Genomic DNA, 6,926 nt, shown 5'->3' with positions numbered 1-6,926 from the left:
CCCACTCACCCCAAGGGCCACATGGGTCTAAGGGGTGGTGCACTAGCCCCTGGTGGGCTGGCAGACCAGCCCCTATGGAGGCCCATGCGAAATTGGAAGGGAGGAGACCAAAGGGGAAGGAGTCCTCCCAAGACTCAACTTCCCTTGTGGGGGAAGGAGACCTAGTTGGGGGACGACTCTTCCCCCTTTGCTTCAGGCGAAGCCCTCCTTGGAGGAGCGGCCAAGGGAGCCTCCCCTCCACTTCCTCCTATATATACTAGAGGTTTTAGAGGTGAGGGCTAACCCTAATTTCCATGTGCTCCCTCTACTTCATCTAGATTGGTTTCTCCTCTAGTCTAGTTCACCACTGCTTGGTGAAGCCCTACCGGATTAGTTCACCACCACCACCACCACGTCGTCGTGTTGGAGAACTCATCTACCTCTCCGCCCCTATTGCTAGATCAAGAAGGCAGGGATCGTCATTGAGCTATACGAGTGCTGAACGCGGAGGTGCCATTCGATCAGCACTAGATCGGGATGGGATCGCGAGACGTATCGTGATGAGATCGCGGGACGGGCTGCGATTTGGATCACAAAGATGCTCCAATACATCAGATGCGTTAAATACGCTTCTTCTTAGCGATCTACAAGGGTATGTATATTCACTCTCCCCTCTCATAGATGATCATCACCATAGATAGGTATTGCGTGTGCGTAGGAAATTTTTTGTTTCCCTTGCAACGTTTCCCAGCAAGGCCATCTAAACCTCGGTTCCGGCGATTTGCCGGAGGGGGGATCAATCACGGAGGGACTCCATATCAACCTTGCTTCCCTCACCATGACGTGTGAGTAGTTCACCACAGACCTACAGGTCCGTAGGCAGTACCTAGATGGCAATCTCTCTCTTATGATCTTCAATACCATGTTCATCACATCTTCGCTTTGATCTATCCGATGTAATCACTATGTATGGTGTGTTTGTTGGGATCCAATGAATTATGGGTTTATGTTCAGATTATTCATGAAAAGTATTTGAGTCACCTCTGATTATTATGATTCTTAATTACATGATCATCGTAGCTTCGTAATGCTCTCCAATCTATTGACATAGTTTGGCCAACTAGATTAATATTTCTTAAGTGGGAGTGGTGCGTTGTAGTAGGTTCAACCTGGAGAATTTCTATATCAAAGTGACAGAAGGGGATAAGATGCATCTTTGTGTTGCTGCTACTACGGATAAAACAATGGGTTTTATTGATATTAATTGAGTTTACTTTGTCTACATCATGTCATTGTTCTCCAAGCATTACTCTGTTTTTACTTAATACGTAGAGAGGCAAGCATAGAAGCGCTCTTGAAGTGGAGTAATAGTCATAGGTGCAGGCAAGAGTTGGCCTCTTTTCTTATGGACATGATGCCCATATACACATGATCATTGTTGAAAATCGCATAATTTTTCGTTGTTCTATCAATTGCCCAACAGTAATTTGTTTACCCACCATATGCCTTTGCCATGAGAGATGCCACTAGGGAACACTATGGCCCCCGGGTCTATTCACTCATATATTTACTAATGCTACTACTACCTTGCTTCCATTATTTGTGTTTTATTTTATTTTGCAATTTACAATTATCAACAATTATCTACACAGCTCATTTGCTTGCAAATAACGAGATCAAGGGGATTGACAACCCTCTTGCCCGCGTTGGGTGCAAGTTGTTTGTTTCTTTGTCTGCAGCCACTGAATACGGTTGAGGATTGGTATTCCTATTGGTTCAATAAACCTTGGTTTCATAACTGAGGGAAATACTAACCCTCATTGTGCTGCGATAACGCGTTCCTCTTCACGGAAAAGCCATCGCAGATCATAGTTATCAGGAAGGATTTCTGGCGCCGTTGCTCGGGAATACCATCACCAACTATGAAGTAGCGTCTCAACAAATTTTCATTCACTTATTCTCAGTTTTATTTTCTGTAATATTTAGTTTGTCACATAAAAATTAAAATTACAAAAATATTTACCTTTGCTTGTTGCTAGTTTACTTCGTCGCTTGCTAGTTTACTTGTCTTGCTTGTTGCTTTGCTTGTTCGGTCTCCATGTCTCAAGATACTACTAAATTGTGTGACTTCTCAAATACTAATAATAGTGATTTTATTAGTAGTCCTATACCACCCACCACTTGTAGCGTGAATCCTCCGGGTAAGACGAAGTTGGCTTCCCTGTGATAGACGGCAGAGCAATCCTCAAATCCTTGGTGATCTGCACCAGGCCTTTTCCGAACGGCATAGTGGTGTCGGGCTGGCAAAACTCCGTGAACTTAACAGGGATGAAGGTGGCCATCTAAACATTGGAAAATCGGAGAGAAGTCAGAAATGATCAGAAGAGGAAAATAGAAGATATAAGAGAAAATAGTTTTCTTCCTAAGGCTTTTCCAATCCTAGAGGTTACGTCCTAAGGTCAGCGTGTGCTGTGATACCATTTCTGTAGCGACCCGACTCAACGAGTCAAGCCTCTGGTGTTTCTGTACCATCCCAAGATCATGCTGGTACATACACAGTACATAATGTATATATTCAAGAGTGCAATCACACAACTTTATTAATCGAAATCTCATAAAGAGTACTTTATTACAATAAAGGAGTACAATAAAGTGGCTGAAGGCCAACTCATGAGATTATCTAACGAAGACTAAGCGGAAGCATCAGGTAGACGAGTCCATCCGACTCCAAGGGCATGTCGCTGAGCGTAGAATCGTAGCCTCGGTCCTGGTCGGAAAAGTACTCTGCAACATGATACGTTGCAGCCATGTAGGTCAGCATATTGAATATGCTCGCAAATCATCAAGAGAGGGAGTAAAATAATAATCATCTATCTCTACATGCATATTTGGCCGGTGGAGCTAAGTTTTGCATAAAGCCAGTTTTAGCCTACAACAAAAGGGGTCGAAAGCAAAATATTACTACATGTTTGTTGTTAACGAGATGGTTCCGCCAACCAGTTCTCGTACCCGAATAGTTGTTAACACCCACATCATTATTAAGTTGTGTCGAGAGTTCAAGGGAAATTCAATGCCTTCGGCTCAAGTTGTCCATGATCGTGGACACGGCTAATCGATTAGGTTGGGTGCTCTGCAGAGTTTTGCACACGTTCCCCACAAGATTTGATCACCTCCGAGTATGTCCTCGCACTTTAGGGTGTTTGAAGACCGGATGATCAAAACATGGTCTTTCAACGGGTCCCTCTGAATCCCTGTCGGTGCCCATCCGTTCCTACCGTTCGTCTACATCTGCTAGCACCGCCTGTCCAGAGTCGCCGCGTTGTCCAACCAAGCCAGAGCCCATAATGACTTGTGGCTGTGCAGGTAAGCCTTGAGTCTTGAAGTCTCCGTCCGTCCCTTTGAGCCTGGGTGAAGCTTTCCGCAGGATGACATGGCCTCTCCAGCATCCCGGGCATCCACTGGGTTTTCCAGGGAGCCGATCAACTGTCCTTCACCCAGTGTTGCATTGTGTCCGAGGTCTTGAAAATCTTGTCTTAGTCCGGTCTTGGTTATTATATCAACCTCGCATCACTCGTGGAATACACTCAACCGATAACCCGTCTACTAGAGCATAGCAAATATAACATTGTCGTCCCGGGGCCAAGTATCGGGGTGTTGGTGTTCCTACCACATGATACTACACCTATGACTAAAGTTTCCAAGTACCTAGGCATCATGCAAAATAGGGCAAAGAAGGTGATCTACTATGCATTGAAAACATAGGTAAAATAACATGATCAAAGATGACTTGCCTTGACGATAGTTGTCTTGCTCGAGCGTCTCTAAGTAACACGCTTCGCACTCCAGATGATCTACCGATACAAACACAAAGCACACCATAAGCAATTCAATCATGCCACAAGTAAAAATAACGTCACATGCAATGATTTGCAAAAGACTACGCAAAAGCATTTATCGCGCGCCGGTAAGGCAGAAACTTGTTTCTGTTTAAAACACCAGTAAAAATACTTTAAAAATTCTTAAAATTATACCACAGTAATATTTTATCACTAGAAAACAGTAGCAAAAAGAATCAACTCAATATCATTTTTCAAACTCCTGGAATAAGCAAAACAGTGTATAAACTAAATCTGCTCTAACTTATATAAAACGAATTCAAACATAGACAAATTATATATTTTTAAAAACTACAGGAAATTTGTGAGCTACTGGAAAAAGAATCAATGTCATTGGACGTAGGGATAAAAAGTTGTGATCAAAACAAGATTGAAAGTTTCTGTTTTCGAAATCTGGACAGAAAATTACTAAACTGCTAGTGCTAATGAGGTTACACGTGGCAAGATGCTACTGGTTGTGGTGGCTGTTTGTTACGTGGCTTCGAGCAAACGGCCTAAGGCTAGCAAGGTCGCCGGTTAATTCATAAGTGGTTAAAAGAACCTAATGGTTTTCTGGAATAAACCGAAGGGGTACTAGTGTTCTAATCCTAGCCATTGCATGGGATTGCATGGGATCTAATGGCTAGGAGGGGTTGCATGCAAATAGAGAGAGAGAGGGAGTTAGCTACCTATTGCTGGAGGTGTTGCACCGTGGAAGGAGAGTTGGCCGGCGGGGAAGGAGGGAGTAGCTCCGGCGGTGGAGACGTCGGGCGGCGGGGAAGTGGTTCCTCCTCCGCGGGAAGAGGCGGCGGTGGAGAGAGAGCTCGGGGAGGGCTCCTCCTCCTGGCGAGGCCGAGGTGCAGCAGCTTTCGGGCTGCTGCCGCTGTTCACGGCAGCGGCTAGGGCGGCGGTGGGGTGAGGTGGCGGCGGCGGGGTGAAGTGGCGGCGGCTAGGGTTGGGGTTGTGCATGCATGGTTGGATGCATGCAGGCTACGATGCATGCATGGGGTGGCGGCTGGGCTGAGCCACTTTGGCTCGGCCTGGCAGTTTTTTTTTTGAAAAACAAACAAACATCAGCAACAAAAAGAAAAAAAACAAAACAGAAAAATATATTTTCCTAGCTACCAAAATACTAGAAAAAAATAGGTGCTAATATACATATATGCACTAGAATACTAGGAGAAAAACAAGACAGAAAAATATACTACTAATATATATATAATATATATAGGAACCCTAATTCCACCTAATGCCACTTTAAAAAAAAGTTTTATGCAATAGGTCACACAACTCGATCGAAAAACTCAACAAAAAAAATACTTCGGAGTTTAGAAAATTTGCAAAACCAAATGGTGACTTTAAAATAAAAATTCGAAATGTTATGCACTTAAATTCGACGGGGGGAGAAGCCATATTATCTCCACTCCAATAAATTGCCCGCAGTGACATAACGATAAAATTTTCAGAAGAACACAATGATGCATAAAATATGAGATGCATATGAATGATCTATTAACATCCGAATTTAAGAAAATTGGGATGTTACACCACTAGTGCGGAGGCTTTTGATATTAATGCTGCATTGCTGAATCCTTTGATGAAATATCAATTCTCGAGAAGTCATAATGAGGATACCGCTGCTCATCTTAATACCTTTGTTGAATTATGTGATATGCTCAAGAAAAAGGATATGGATAATGGTATTGTGAAATTAAAATTATAAAGCTAAAAGCCTTGTTTTCATCTTTACCTCGTAATAGTATTGGAACGTGGGATAAGTGTAAGGATGCTTTCATTGCCAAGTATTTTCCTCCTGCTAAGATCATCTCCCTTAGAAATCAAATAATGAATTTTAAACAGCAAGATCATGAGCATGTTGCCCAAGCATGGGAGAGATTGAAATTAATGATAAGAAATTGCCAACTCATGGTTTAAACTTGTGGATAATTATCCAAAATTTCTATGCTAGATTAAACTTTGTGTCTAGAAATATTCTAGATTCTGCTGCAGGTGGTACCTTCATGGATGTGACCTTAGGAGAGGCCACCAAACTTCTGGACAATATTATGAAAAATTATTCTCAATGGAATATCGAAACAGCTCCAACTGGTTAGAAGGTAAATTTTGTTGAAGAAATTGCTACTTTAAGTGAAAAAGTGGATGCTCTTATGAATATGGTTGCTAGTAAAAATACTCATGTTGATCCCAATGATATGCCTTTTTCTACCTTGATTGAGAAAAATAACGATGCTATTTATGTGAGCTTCATCTCATGAAATAATTTCAACAACAATGCTTACAAAGCAAATTTCAATGCTTGACCATATCTCGGTAATTCCTCTAATAACTATGGAAATTCTTCTACAAATGCTAATAGGATACCTTTTGATCTAGAGAACACAATTAAAGAATTTATTAATTCACAAAAAGTTTTCAATATTATGGTAGAAGAAAAATTGCATGTTGTTGATACTTTGGCTAAAAACATTGATAGAATTGCTATTGATGTAGAAACTCTTAAAAGCAAGGTGCTGCCACGTGATCATGATTTTAATGAGTCTATTAAATCTATCCAAAAATCTATTAATGAAAGTAAGGATAGGACCGCTAAGTTGAGAGCTAAGCGGGAATTCTTAGAAAAGGCTCTTCCATCCGATTTTTACCGAAATCATGATGAAGATATTAAAATGATTGGTGTTTATCCTATTGAATCTTTGTTTACCTCTCTGAATATAAATTATAAAGGGACTCGAGATAACTCAACTCTAGTTGAGGAGCGTCCCGTTTGCTTGGAGGGTGATAATTTTGATGCTAAAATTGAAAAAAGCGGGTTTGGAGATGTCAAAAGTTTAGTTAGTGATGTGCCCACGATCTTGGATTATAAGTACTTTAATTATGATAAATGCTCCATAGTATAATATATTTCCTTGTTGCAATCCATTATTAGCTCATCCAATGCTTATGAACAAAACAAAGCTTTTATCGAACATATAGTAGAAGCTATGATGAAAGCTTATGATGAGAAACTTAAACTTGAAGTTTCTATTCCTAGAAAATTGCATGATGAGTGGG

This window comes from Hordeum vulgare, chromosome 5H, assembly GCF_904849725.1.
Source record: "Hordeum vulgare subsp. vulgare chromosome 5H, MorexV3_pseudomolecules_assembly, whole genome shotgun sequence".
Taxonomy (NCBI): domain Eukaryota; kingdom Viridiplantae; phylum Streptophyta; class Magnoliopsida; order Poales; family Poaceae; genus Hordeum; species Hordeum vulgare.
This window is presented reverse-complemented; position numbering follows the sequence as displayed.